This window comes from Bos taurus, chromosome 16 (assembly GCF_002263795.3).
Source record: "Bos taurus isolate L1 Dominette 01449 registration number 42190680 breed Hereford chromosome 16, ARS-UCD2.0, whole genome shotgun sequence".
NCBI classification, from domain to species: domain Eukaryota; kingdom Metazoa; phylum Chordata; class Mammalia; order Artiodactyla; family Bovidae; genus Bos; species Bos taurus.
In genome coordinates, this window is record NC_037343.1 from 68,850,503 (window position 1) to 68,865,898 (window position 15,396).

At 42.5% G+C, this 15,396-nt stretch overlaps 1 long non-coding RNA gene across 2 annotated transcripts in view; it reads right to left on the minus strand.

Annotated features, from left to right (window-relative positions):
• The window catches only part of LOC132342496 (uncharacterized), a 199,700-nt gene extending 186,241 nt beyond the window's left edge, over positions 1-13,459 (minus strand). For both annotated transcript variants that reach the window (XR_009490906.1, XR_009490907.1), the window contains exon 1: positions 12,051-13,459. This is a non-coding gene — a long non-coding RNA (uncharacterized lncRNA). The remainder of the gene's footprint in view (positions 1-12,050) is intronic.
• Positions 13,460-15,396: the final 1,937 nt, after the last annotated feature.

Below are 15,396 nucleotides of genomic sequence, written 5' to 3' on the forward strand. Positions count from 1 at the left end.
ATGGACATGAATTTGAACAAACTCGAGGAGATGGTGAACAACTGAGAAGCCTGGTGAGTTGTAGTCCACGGGGTCACAGAGTCGCACATGACTTAGCTACTGAACAACAACAACAATTTTCATTAGATTAAGGATAAGTCTTGGCTTGTTAACTATCGCCACAACTGACTAGCAGAGTTCTCAACCTACTAAGCAAGGCAATTAACCAAAAGAAAGGAAGAAGTCAGGCTCCCTGACTACACATGCGCAGAAGGGCTCCTTGGAGGTCAAAAGGAAAAGGGCGTCACCTCATAGTAAGTGAGGTGGACTACCCATAGGCCTCATCACTAGAATCCATCTTGGCTAAGAGATACGTGTGCACATATGGGAGGACCCTGAGATAAACCAAATACGGACTCACAATCAGGCAAAGCAAGATGACTGGCCAAAGGAAACCAGAAGAAAAGCCCCATAAATGTGATTCAAAGTGTCATAAGGGCATGACTCTCTCTGAGCCTACCCATGTGTCTATGCATACATACTCTTTTCCTCCTAATAAACACTTTCTGGTTTCACTACTTTCCACCTCTCTGTGGAAACCCATTTCTATACAGCTCACAGGCCGGGGTCTCGCCACTGACCACGGCCCCTGGTGGTCTAGTGGCTCACTGCTCTCCCTGCCTCTGCCCGACCTTGACCTCTGGCCGAGAACCTTGCTTCAAGCCGATTCAGGCCAAAGTCACCAGAGATCAGTAACATGTATATTTTTTTCAAGATGAGACCATTATAAACCTGGAAAATCCAAGAGAATTCACTAGAAAACTATTATACTGCAAAAATATAAGAATTCAGAAAGAGGATGGAGTTCAAAATTAATTCAAACAATAGGCAAAACCACTAGGCACACACTAGAGGAGAAGACACTCAAAATAGTATCAAAAATATCAAATATCTAAAAATAAACTTAGTCCAAGTATGCAAACTTTCTATGCAGAAATATTTTAAATATGACTGAGAGATACATTAGACCTTGGTAAGTGGGAAAACATACAATGCTACTATTAGATAGGAAAATTCATTGTTACCAAGATGCCAGTTTTCCTTAAATAAATGTTTATTAGCATTGCAACTATTTATAAAACAAAACGGGAGTTATTTTTTATATAAGCAAGCTGATTCCAAAGTTCCCATGGGGAGGAAAAAAACAAAAAAAATTCTGAAAAAATTTAAAGAGAAATGATGACTAGATGACACTAGGCCCACCAGACATTGAAGTCTATTTTAAAGGTACAATAATCAGTGGATCAGAACAAAGGATCCAAAAATAGGGGCAAATTCACTGCGGTCTTTGTGTCATTCTATTCCCGAAAACAATGATTGATTACTGGATACATTTATTATTCAATAAATACTGCTGTATCAACAGGGGAGCCATATAGGGAAAACTACTTCATTCCTCTTCCATTCTTTGCTCATGCTCAGTCATGTCTGATTCTGTGACCCCATGGACTGTAGCCTGCCAGGCTCCTCTGTCCAGAGGATTTTTCAGACATGAATACTGGAGTGGTTTGCCATTTCCTCCTCCAGGGAATATTCCTGACCCAGGGATGGAACCCACTTCTCCTACAGCTCCTAAATCAGCAGGCAGATTCTTCACCACTGAGCCACCTGCAAAGCCATTTTATTCTTTATATCCAAGTAAATATCGGATGGAGCAAGGATTTAAAACATTTTTTAAATAAGTAGAAAAGAAAACCATAAACCATTAGCAAATACCAAGGGAAAAAAATATTTTTTCTTTCATCTTAAGGTATAAAAGGCCTTTCTAAGTTCGGCCAACAGATGTGAAGAACTAATTCATTGCAAAAGACCCTGATGCTGAGAAAGACTGAAGGCAGGAGGAGAAGGGGATGATAGAGGATGAGATGGTTGGATGGCATCACAAACTCAATGGACATGAGTTTGAGCAAGCTCCGGGAGTTGGTGACGGACAGGGTGGCCTGGCGTGCTGCGGTCCATGGGATCGCAAACAGTCAGACACAACTGAGCCACTGAACTGAACTGAACTATGACACAAGATCCAAAAGACAAAGAGAAAAGACTAACAATTTCAAACACATAGAGAAAATAAATGTCTTCATTGCAAAAAACAGAAACAAATATTTACAGCAATATGTCATTAACCATTAATATATAATGAATTCCTATTAAGACCAACAGATCAACAGAAAAAAATGATCAGAAGATATAGATGATTCACAGTATAACAGAAATGGCTGTCAACATTTTAAAAGATATTGAACTTCACACATAATAAAAGAAATTCTAAATAAAACTATAAGATACCTGGCATTTTCTTATGTATCACCTTATTAAACAGAACTCCAAAAATCAAAAAGTTTGATACTTTTTGGTAAGGGTAGGGATAAACAGCCCCTTATCTCTTCACTGGTGTGAAACTAGCGCTACTTTGCATTGTTAGTCTGTCAGCGTCTACCAAATGCTAAAAAGCATGGTTCCTTTGTCCTAAGAACTCGACATCTACAAATAAGTCCTCCAGAAGTGCTCCAACATGTACTCAACGTTGCAAGTGCAAAGCTATTCACTCAGCAAGAACAAAAGACTGTTTAAGGCTGCAGACAACCCATTGATGCGGACTGGGTAAATACACCTTGGTACATATGTGTGTTTATGTGTGTGTATGTGTGTGCGTGCTCAGTCGTGTCCAACTTATTTGTGACCCCATGGACTGTAGTCCACCAGGCTCAAGACATATATATATATAACACATCAAAAAATAGCCACCACAACCACCACATTGAAACTGTACAATCTCCAATATAAATTCTTTGTTTAAAAAAAGAAAAACTGTATTGTATACTATGAAAAGAAGACTATGTATATAATTATATATCTGTAAATATAGACTTTCTCTCTAGAAGGACATATAATAAAACTGATTGCAGATGACTCAGATAGAAAATTGGGTTACTGGTAAAGAAGGATAAGTGCCAAATTTGTTTTATATTGTATCTCTCTTTGAGCCATCTAAATTATGAACCACACCCATGCATTAGTTATTCATAATTTATTTAACTTATCTAAGTAATATACATGGATCACTTTCTCAAAAAAATAACTAAATTTTTTTTTGGTTGATTTACTGTGCTATCTCAGCCTGATAACTTGTACAATTTGAAGAAGCATGTGAAAGGGTTGGGTTTTTTCCCAAGAAAACACAAGCAGTATAATCTTTTTTAACAGAAGAGGTTTATTTTCGCTTGAGTCATTTATAAAAACATACTAATATAGATGGGCTTCCCAGGTGGCTCTAGTGGTAAAGAACCTGCCTGTCAATGCAAAAGACATAAGAGACACAGGTTTGAACCCTGGGTCTGGAAGGGCCCCTGGAGGAGGGCATGGCAACCCATTCCAGTACTGTTGCCTAGAGAGTCCCATGGATAGGTGGGTTACAGTCCATGGGGTCACAAAGAGTTAGACATTAACTGAGGTGAGGCAATGGCACCCCACTCCGGTACTCTTGCTGGGAAAATCCCATGGACGGAGGAGCCTGGTCTAGGGCTGCAGTCCATGAGGTCACTAAGAGTCAGAGACAACTCAGTGACTTCACTTTCACTTTTCACTTTCATGCATTGGAGAAGGAAATGGCAACCCACTCCAGTGTTCTTGCCTGGAGAATCCCAGGGACGGGGGAGCCTGGTGGGCTGCCGTCTATGGGGTCACACAGAGTCGGAATGACTAAAGTGACTTAGCAGCAGCAGCAGCACCCAGCATGCTGGCATACACCAATATAGACAAAATTTGGAGAGTAAAATGCTACATGAAGAAAATGCATCCATTTGCTTTGACATTAAAACTACATTAATAATTTGGGTATAATTTTCAACATTTATTCTAATAAGTTTCTTAAGAGTTTAGCAAATCATTATTTAGCAAATTATTTTAATTTAGCTGCTTTTCAGTTCAGTTCAGTCGCTCAGTCGTGTCCAACTCTTAGAGACCCCATGAATCGCAGCATGCCAGGCCTCCCTGTCCATCATCAACTCCCAGAGTTCACTCAGACTCACATCCATCAAGTCAGTGATGCCATCCAGCCATCTCATCCTCTGTCATCACTTTCTCCTCTTGCCCCCAATCCCTCCCAGCATCAGAGTCTTTTCCAATGAGTCAACTCTTTGCATGAGGTGGCTACAAAACCAAAAAAAGTGGTTGTCTGAGGAAGCCTTACAAATAGCTGAGAAAAGAAGTGAAGCGAAAGGCAAAGGAGAAAAGGAAAGTACACCCATCTGAATGCAGAGTTCCAAAGAATAGCAAGGAGAGACAAGAAAACCTTCCTCAGTGATCAGTGCAAAGAAATAGAGGAAAACAATAGAATGAGAAAGACTAGAGATCTCTTCAAGAAAATTAGAGATACCAAGGGAACATTTCACGCAAAGATGGGCACAATAAAGGACAGAAATGGTATGGACCTAACAAAAGCAGAAGATATTGAGAAGAGGTAGCAAGAATACACAGAAGAACTATACAAAAAAGATCTTAATGATCCAGATAACCATGATGGTGTGATCACTCACCTAAAGTCAGACATCCTGGAGTCCAAAGTCAAGTGGGCCTTAGGAAGCATCATTATGAACAAAGCTAGTGGAGGTGATGGAATTCCAATTGAGCTATTCAAGTCCTAAAAGATGATGCTGTGAAAGTGCTGCACTCAATATGCCAGCAAATTTGGAAAACTCAGCAGTGGCCACAGGGCTGGAAAAGATCAGTGTTAATTCCAATCCCAAAGAAAGGAAATGCCAAAGAATGTTTAAACTACCGCACAATTGCATTCATCTCACATGCTAGGAAAGTAATGTTCAAAATCTCCAAGCCAGGCTTCAACAGTACATGAGCCAAGAACATCCAGATACTCAAGATGGATTTAGAAAAGACAGAGGAACCAGAGATCAAATGGCCAACATCTGCTGGATCACAGAAAAAGCAAGAGAATTCCAGAAAAACATCTACTTCTGCTTTGTTGACTATGCCAAAGCCTTTGACTGTGTGGATCACAACCAACTGTGGAAATACGAGACCTGTGGAAATATGAGACCACCTTACCTGCCTCCTGAGAAATTTGTATGCAGGTCAAGAAGCAACAGTTAGAACTGGACATGGAACAATAGACTGGTTCCAAATTGGAAAAGGAGTACATAAAGGCTATATACTGTTATCCTGCTTATTTAACTTATATGCAAAGTACATCATGAGAAATGCCAGACTGGATGAAGCACAAGCTGGAATCAAGATTGCTGGGAGAAATATCAATAACCTCAGATATGCAGATGACACCACCCTTATGGCAGAAAGTGAAGAAACTAAACAGCCTCTTGATGAAAGTGAAAGAGGAGAGTCAAACAGTTGGTTAAAACTAAGACCATGGCATCTGGTCCCATCACTTTTTGGCAAATATATGGGGAAACAATGGAAACAGTGACAGCCTGTATTTGCTTGGGCTCAAAAATCACTGCAGATGGTAAGTGCTGCCATGAAATTAAAAGACGCTTGCTCCTTAGAAGAAAAGTTATGACCAACCTAGACAGCATATGAAAAAGCAGAGACATTACTTTTGGACAATGTCGTCTAGTCAAAGCTATGGCTTTTCCAGTAGTCATGTATGGATGTGAGAGTTGGACAATAAAGAAAGCTGAGTGCTGAAGAATTGATGCTTTTGAACTGTGGTGTTGGAGAAGACTCTTGAGAGTCCCTTGGACTACAAGGAAATCAAACCAGTCAGTCCTAAAGGAAATCAGTCCTGAATATTCAATGGAAGGACTGACACTGAAGCTGAAGCTCCAATACTTTGGCCACCTGATGTGAAGAGCTGACTCTTTGGAAGACTCTGATGCTGGGAAAGACTGAAGGCAGGAGCAGAAGGGGATGACAGAGGATGAGATGGTTGGATGGCATCACCAATTCAATGGACGTGAGTTTGAGCAAGCTCTGGGAGTTGGTGATGGACAGGGAAGTGTGGGGTGCTGCAGTCCATGGAGTTGTAAAGTGTCCGACACAACTGAGCGACTGAACTGACTGACCAAAAAATATTGTAGATCTTTTAAAAGTATACATTAAAAGAGGAATATGTATTATTCCACTCAACTTCCATAAAGATGTTTTATATCTCAATTCTAAGATGATCATAATCATCTACATAATGATAGTTTTAGTAGCAAAAGCTTGATTTTTTTAATATATTGATAAATGCCTAAGAATAGGCATTTATAGAGATAATACAATTTTAGAGAATGTGATAACAATTACTTTAATATATGACAATTCTTAAAGTGCACTATATAAGGAGTGAACATTAATATATAATTAAAATGTTAAGATAGTGTTCGAGGGTTCTACTAATGAAAGGAAAGTTTTAGGAAGAAAAACACAGCTGTGTAACTATTTCCCAAACAATCCTTAAGAATGTCAAAGTAAGTAACCAAGAATTCAGAATATTAACCTATTAACTGACACATGCACAATGAGCATCTCTTTTGAGTTCAGTATTATGTCAAAGTCATAGCTATAAAAACCATGTAACCAAGTGTGAGACACACAAACACACACACACCTATACCACATAATAGAAAGAAAGAAGAAAGTTAGTTGCACAATCGTGTCCAACTCTTTGTGATCCCACGGACTGTAGCCCACTAGGCTTCTCTGTCCATGGAATTCTCCAGGCAAGAGTACTGGGATGGGTTGCCATTTCCTTCTCCAGGGTACTTCCCAACCCAGGGATCGAACCCAGGTCTCCTGCATTGCAGGCAGATTCTTTTATCAACTGAGCCACTAGGGAAATACATATATAGTACGAGAGACTTTATGAGTAGGGACTGAATGGGGTATGCTATAGATTCAAAACAAGAGACCAGAAAAGAGGGAGCTCATATAACCTGCAAAGGCCTCCAGGATTCATCAACATGCGATAAATAGGGAGGATTTTTTTTTTAATTAAAAAGTTTAACCTAGATAAAAGACATAAAGAATGAGGTTTATGGGCCAAGGCAGAAATCAACTTTTCCTATGTGTATGTTGGAAAATAGGAAGCACAGCAAGATAAGCAGACAGAAGGCAGGCTACAGGGATTTCCGAAGCTCAACAAATCAAGGAATCTTCCCAAGATCACAGAGCCAGTGAGGGCCTAAGCCAGGATGCAGCCCACCAGAACTGCTGAATTACTTGTTCTTACCCCCTCCAGCGTCAGATATATTTTACAAAATTTGCAGTTAGGAAAAAATTGTTTCCAACACAAACAACTATTTTGGTGGGTTAATGGTTCCATCACCATGAAAACCTTTTCTTCAATTCTCTGCCCATATTATGGATCTTCTCTATCACACTTTCATCCAGCCAATTCCTACTGGGCAAGAAATCCTTTGTCACTTCCTCATCTTTGCTGGGTGCTGCTTCATCTAGACAACATGCCCTCCCTCTTCTTGGTTTCTGAACGAATTCTAACTTCCCTTCAATGATAAACTCTCCGAACGTTCTGTTGCCTATCTCACTTCCTCTAAATCCACACCAATGTCGGCTTTCTCTGAATCTTTCTAGTGTTTACAACTTACACCACATAACTGAGCTCTTAATTATATATTATTTTGTATTGTTCTCTAATGTTTGTATCTCTCTGATTTATAGTATCTTACTGAAAATATCATATATACAGGAATCACATTATATTTTTTTCCTGTGTTTGCCATAACTCTAGATAGGTATTATTTACCTTTATTACTCTTTCCCCTTTGCTTCAGTACAGTTTTACTTGAATGGTTCCACAGGTCAGACATACTGACGGCTAACAGGGGCAGTGGCTTCCTGATCCTCTCCTGGGAGAACCGAATAGGACATGAAACTAAGAACATCTTGTAAATTTCCAAGTCCGTTAACCTTTTCAAAATGATCTCACTGGACATGTTAGATAATACAGAGAGTGAAAATAACAAAGACTTTTTTTCCCCCTGCTCATTTTTCTGTTTGAACCACAGAGAAATGAATTATGGGTTCTAAAATCTGAAATGTTCAATTCAGCCACTTCAGAAAAATAAGCAAATTAAAATGCAATGTTTATTTTAAAATTTGCTCCTAGTAGCATCCAAAATTTAAAATCAAGATGAGTCACAAGTTTTATCTTTATGTTTAATTCAAGGACCAGAAAGAGTCAAAGGTCAATAAGAGTTGAGCTGCTACAAACTGATATGCAAAACTGCATCTCCCTGGCAGTTCATAACACTCCTTCAAGCAAAAGAGTCTCAGGGTTACTCAATTAGCAATGGCTTAATCCGCTAGAGAAGGGATGGGCTACCCACTCTAGTACTTTGGGGCTTCCCTTGTGGCTCAGCTGGTAAAGGATCTGCTTGCAATGCCGGAGACCTAGGTTTGATCCCTGGTTGGGAAGATCCCCTGGAGAAGGGAGAGGCTACCCACTCTAGTATTCTGGCCTAGAGAACTCCATGGACAGTCCATGCGGTCGCAAAGAGTCAGACATGACTGAGCAACTTTCACTTTCACTTCAATCTGATAGTTGAAGTGTTAGAATATAAGAGATTTCATTAGGAAAAGCATTGGCTAAAGTGATAAGATCAATTTGCCAGCATCCGCTGGATCATGGAAAAAGCAAGAGAGTTCCAGAAAAACATCTATTTCTGTTTTATTGACTATGCCAAAGCCTTTGACTGTGTGGATCACAATACACTGTGGAAAATTCTGAAAGAGATGGGAATACCAGACCACCTGACCTGCCTCTTGAGAAACCTGTGTGCAGGTCAAGAAGCAACAGTTAGAACTGGACATGGAACAACAGGCTGGTTCCAAATAGGAAAAGGAGTTCATCAAGGCTGTATATTGTCACCCTGCTTATTTAACTTCTATGCAGAGTACATCATGAGAAATGCTGGACTGGAAGAAGCACAAGCTGGAATCAAGATTGCCGGGAAAAATATCAATAACCTCAGATATGCAGATGACACCACCTTTATGGCAGAAAGTGAAGAGGAACTAAAAAGCCTCTTGATGAAAGTGAAAGAGGAGAGTGAAAAAGTTGGCTTAAAGCTCAACATTCAGAAAACAAAGATCATGGCATCTGGTCCCATCACTTCATGGGAAATAGATGGGGAAACACTGGAAACAGTGTCAGACTTCATTTTTTGGGGATCCCAAATCACTGCAGATGGTGATTGCAGCCATGAAATTAAAAGACACTTACTCGTTGGAAGGAAAGTTATGACCAATCTAGATAGCATATTCAAAAGCAGAGAGACATTACTTTGCCAACAAAAGTCCGTCTAGTCAAGGCTGTGGTTTTTCCAGTAGTCATGCATGGATGTGAGAGTTGGACTGTGAAGAACGCTGAGCGCTGAAGAATTGATGCTTTTGAACTGTGGTGTTGGATAAGACTCTTGAGAGTCCCCTGGACTGCAAGGAGATCCAACCAGTCCATTCTAAAGGAGATCAGCCCTGGAAGGAATGATGCTAAAGCTGAAACTCCAGTACTTTGGCCACCTCATGTGAAGAGTTGACTCATTGGAAAAGACTCTGATGCTGGGAGGGATTGTGGGCAGGAGGAGAAGGGAATGACAGAGGATGAGATGGCTGGATGGCATCACTGACTCGATGGACGTGAGTCTGAGTGAACTCCGGGAGTTGGTGATGGACAAGGAGGCCTGGCGTGCTGCAATTCATGGGGTCGCAAAGAGTCAGATATGACTGAGTGACTGAACTGAACTGAAAGTGATAACTATTGCCATTCTTGCAAAATGATTGGTGAAGTATCTTTCTATTTTACCTTGTAAAAATCCTTGGACATACACAAGAATGGGGTAAGACAATTTAAAAGAAGGTTTTATAATGCTAACAGGTGCTTCCTTAACTCCTCCACTTAAGATTGACAGTTAATATACTCCTAAGAGGACATATCAGGGGCTTCCCTGATAGCTCAGTTGGTAAAGAATCCACCTGCAATGAGGGACACCTGGGTTTGATCCCTGGGTTTGGAAGATCCCCTAGAGAAGGGAAAGTCTACCCACTCCAGTATTCTGGCATGGAGAATTCCATGGACTGTGTAGTCCATGGGGTCTCAAAGAGTCAGACACAACTGAGCCATTTTCACAAGAGGACATAAATTCTACATTTGATTCTCAGATGATAATTTGACATGTCAGGAGATACAGGTATCTCCTGTGTGCTATATAAGAGCATTTACCTCATCACCTCCCATGGTATCTCTGAGCCATACAGATGGACCAGACTCAGGCACTTTTCAGGCTGCAAGGAAAGGGGAGGTATGCTAAACAGAGCCCAAAGGTGAGGAGAAGAGACTGAGTTGGGGGAGGCCTAGATGGTTAGAATTCGCAGGGTCAAGACCAGGAGAGGAGGCACTATGCGGAGAGAGGGCACCTGAACCCCGCAGACCCTGCAGGCTGAGCACTGGTTGGCACACGTGTGTAAGGTTAAGCAAAGAACTAACAGAAAGGAGCAGAATAATTTCCAAAGATCACACAAAGCTGTGAATAGTTCCTATTCCCGCCAACTTTTAGGGAGCAAAAAAACTCAGCACCAAAGTGGTGGAAGGACTGTTCGGGGAACTGCTACCTTTCATAAGAGGCCTCATGCCGCCATCTGACTTTAAAACTATGTGCTTATACAGCTTTGATTTAAAAAAAAAAAAATGTTTAAAAACATGTATTTGAGCTTCACTATTCACAATAGCCAAAAGGTGGAATCAGCCCAAATGTTCACCAACAAATGTGTAAATAAACGAACCTTGGTAGAAGCACACAATGAAATATTATTAAGCCATAAAAAAGAATGAAGGGATAATTGTGGTGTCACATCACCAAGGTGGAGACATAGCCTGATCCTGAATTTCCCTCCTTCCACAGACAAATTTATAGCTATGCACAGAGCAGTTCTCTCTGAGCGAAATCCATCAACTAGTTGAGTGACCCCTCCATTTCAGATGACAAAAAAATTATCCACATTGAAGCAGGTGAAAAAGGCTAAAAACCATCTCACCATAAACCCCACCTCCAGCCCTACCTCTGCAATCAGGAGTGAAACTCCAAAGTCCAGCTTCTCCCTAAGGAGTGAAGGGCTTGGACTACAAATATAGCACTTCAACTTTTAAGGTTGCCACCCAAAGGTTCCCAAATCATCTACCTCTGAGAGCCAATGGAGCCTGCACCAGTCTCACAGGACTATAGCAAACATAGAGCAGTTTTTAAATGGGTGTGCAAGTATTTCTCAAAGCTATCCCCCAGGTTCAGTCCAGGGGAAACAGACAAAAACCCCCATCTCCCAGATTTTTCTAGAAGGAATCTGAGTGCATACGTCACTAGCAGACATGGAAAAACGTAAAGTCTCTATTCCCCCCCCCCTCAAAAAAAATCTGTTTGAAACTAATAAATGCAGTGAAGTTGTAGGATAGAAAATCAATATATAAAAATCAGTCACATTTTTAAAACATTAACAACAAACTATGGGAAAGAAACTCAGTAAACAATCTCATTTACAAACAGCATCAAAAATAAAATAATTGGGAATAAATTCAACTAAGGAAGTGAAAGATCTATACACTGAAAACTATAAAGCACTGACAAAAGAAATGGAAGAAGACACAAATAAAAGAAAAGATACTTAGTGCTCATGGATGGGGAGAATTAATGCTGCTAAAATGTCCATAGTACTGAAAGTGATCTACAGATTCAGTTCAATCCTTAGCAAAGTTCCAGTAGAATTTTTCGCAGAAACAGAGCAAACAATCCTACTACTAGCATGCAACCACAAATTACCCCAAATGGATAAAACGATCTTGAAAAAGAAGAACAATGCTAGAGGCATCACAGGACCTGATTTCAAAAGCCGTTACAAAGTTCCAGTAACCCAAATAGTACTATTAGCATAGATCAGTGAAACATAACAGAGAGCCCAGAAATAAACCCACAGATACATGGGCAATTAATTTTTGACAAGGCATGATATTACTTATATGTGAATCTTAAAAAAACACTCAAACTCACAAGGGCACTGGACGATGCCCAGGCGTGCTGACCCAGTGGCTTCCCAGAGTTCAGGACGGTGAGTTGGGGTCCTTGCACAGGCTCGGCTGCGTTTTCTGGCCACACAAGTTCTGAACGGACCGGTGCCTCCTTAAGCCGCAGGTCGGGAAGCACGCAGTGACTGATGGGAGCAGAGAAGGCTCTGCACCGCCCCCTGACGCGCCGAGGGGCGGTGCCCGTCAGGGCCACGCCCCCAGGCCCGAGTGGGCCTGGCTTTCTCGGATATCCCGGAAGCCAGAAGCCAGGGAAGTCTGTGTGGGTTCTGAGGTGTGGCTCTGTCCTGGAGTCTTCACCCCGTGACGTGGTGGTGAGTGTGGTGATGGTAGTCTTGGCAGCTCAGACCCAGAAACCACCTTCCTGTTTCGTCATCCTCCCCTGGAGCTGTGGCGCCTTCCTGCGCCCCCTGCCTGCCAGCCTTGCGGTGGGGTGACCCTAGCACAGGCTGTCGGTGCTTCTTGTAGTGGTCTTAGGTTCCCAGAAGAGCCAAAGCGTCTTATTTGGCCGTAATTGGGGAAAGAAGAGATGGCAGTGACTTTTGCCTGTCCCGAAGGCCTCAAGCCTTGGGCTGAATAGCAGCACCCCCGCTGGGCCGTCTAGTGCCAACCCACCTCTTTGGCACCTGTTCATGGGTTGCTGTCAACGGGGTCTCAGTGGAGTCACCTTTGGTGGGAGAAGACCTTCCCGCAGTTTGGAGTCTCCGCTCCTATCTCTCTGTGCCTGTGGCGCTGGGCCTGCTGGTGGTGACCCTGTGGAGGCAGCTGGCCAGGACAAAGGCCTGAGTGGGTCCCCATCCAGCTGCTGCCTTCCATGGTCTCCTGCTGCTGTTGTGGTGACTATCGGCTGTATCCAGAGGCCCTAGGGCCTCGGCTGCAGGTGGGAGCCCCCGGAGCGATGGTGGAGGCCTACCTCTGCGGGAGCCATCCAGCCAAGCGGCCAGCCTCACCCCCAGCCCATACCCTGTGGGCCTTCAGTTCAGTTCAGTTCAGTCTCTGAGTCGTGTCTAACTCTTTGTGACCCCATGGACTGCAGCATGCCAGGCCTTCCTATACATCACCAATTCCCAGAGCTTGCTCAAACTCATGTCCATTGAGTCGGTGATGCCATCCAACCATCTCATCCTCTGTCATCCCCTTCTCCTCCCACCTTCAATCTTTCCCAGCATCAGGGTCTTCAGCTGCTCTCTACTGGTCCTACCCACTCCTGGCCACCACCAACGCTCTGATCAAGGGTATGTTGCTGTTGTGCAGAGCTAGTTCTGCTCGCTCTGTGGGTGCCTGGCCTAGGATTTGGTACTTCTCGGCTGTGCCACCAACTCCCTCACCTGCTTCCTGACCACCAATGTTCTACTCAGGTCTCTATACTGGACATGCTCTTTGGGGCCTACCTAATGGCGCTGGCAATCCTGAGCCCCTGCGTGTCCCCTGGTAGGCACCTCTTCCGGGTTGGCCCTTGTGTGGTGTTGTGGATTCTGTGTCTGGGCATGTTCCATGCGAAGGCAGCTGGCCAGCTCCTGGCTGCACTGGGAGGTTAGGAGGGGTGGGGGGGAACAGGGAGCATTTTAATTACAAAGAAAAAAATCAGACTCACAGAAACAGAATAGAATGGTGGTTGCCAGGTATTTTAATTATTTCAATGAAGAGATTGGTGAAGAGTACAAACATTGTTAGAAAGTGAATAAGTTCTGTGGGTCTAACATATAGTGTGGTGATTATAGTCGATTCGACTGTACTGTGTATTTTAAATTTGCTAAGATAATAGATCTTAAGTGTTCTCACATGCACACAGACAAAAAATAAATATATAACATGATGAGAGTGATGGATATGTTACCTTGATTGTGGGAATCCTTTTATGATGTATATGGATATGAAATCATCATGCTCTACCCTTTAAGTATATTTCAGTTTTGTCAATTATACCTCAGTAAAGCTGAGAACTAAGATCATGGCATCTGGTCCCATCACTTCATGGGAAATAGATGGGGAAACAGTGGACACAGTGTCAGACTTTATCTTTTTAGGGCTCCAAAATCACTGCAGATGGTGGTTCCAGCCATGAAATTAAAAGACACTTACTCCTTGGAAGGAAAGTTATGACCAACCTAGATAGCATATTCAAAAGCAGAGACATTACTTTGCCAACAAAGGTCTGTGTGGTCAAGGCTATGGTTTTTCCAGTAGTCATGCATGGATGTGAGAGTTGGACTGTGAAGAACGCTGAGCACTGAAGAATTGATGCCTTTGAACTGTGGTGTTGGAGAAGACTCTTGAGAGTACCTCAGACTGCAAGGAGATCCAACCAGTCCATTCTAAAGGAGATCAGTCCTGGGTGTTCACTGGAAGGACTGATGCTAAAGCTGCAACTCCAATACTTTGGCCACCTCATGTGAAGAGTTGACTCATTGGAAAAGACCCTGATGTTGGGAGGGATTGTGGGCAGGAGGAGAAGGGAATGACAGAGGATGAGATGGCTGGATGGCTTCACGGACTCAATGGACACGGGTTTGAGTAAGCTCCAGGAGTTGGTGATGGACAGGGAAGCCTGGCGTGCTATGATTCATGGGGTCGCAAAGAGTCAGACTCGACTGAGCAACTGAACTGAACTGAACTGAAAGCTGAGAAAGAAAAGGAATGAAATATTGATACATGCTGCAATGTGGATGAACCTCAAAGTCATTATACTGAGTGAAAGAAACCAGACACAAAGGATTACATATTGTGAAATCCAGAGATCAAACACAGAATGGTGGTTGACAGGGGCTTGGAAGGGGAAGGAATTGGGAGGAACTGCTTAATGGATAGGGATTTTACTTTGGAGTGATGGAAATGTTTTGAAACTAGACAGAGGTGGTGGTTTTACAACATTGTTATTGTGCTGCTGCTAAGTCGCTTCAGTCGTGTCCGACTCTGTGCGACCCCATAGACGGCAGCCCACCAGGCTCCCCCATCCCTGGGATTTTCCAGGAAAGAATACTGGAGTGGGTTGCCATTTCCTTCTCCAATGCATGAAAGTGAAAAGTGAAAGTGAAGTCACTCAGTCGTGTCCGACTCTTAGCGACCCCATGAACTGCAGCCTACCAGCCTCCTCCATCCATGGGATTTTCCCAGGCAAGAGTACTGGAGTGGGGTGCCATTGCCTTCTCCAGTTATTGTGCTAAATGCCACTGAATTGTTCACTCCAAAATGGTTCTTTTTATGTTATGTGAATTTCATGTTCATAAGTTATTTTTTAAAGCACTTATTAGACAAAAGCAATAGATGCTATGTGTAATCAAGCTTTAGATGTGAATTGCCACTCAGTTGAGCTC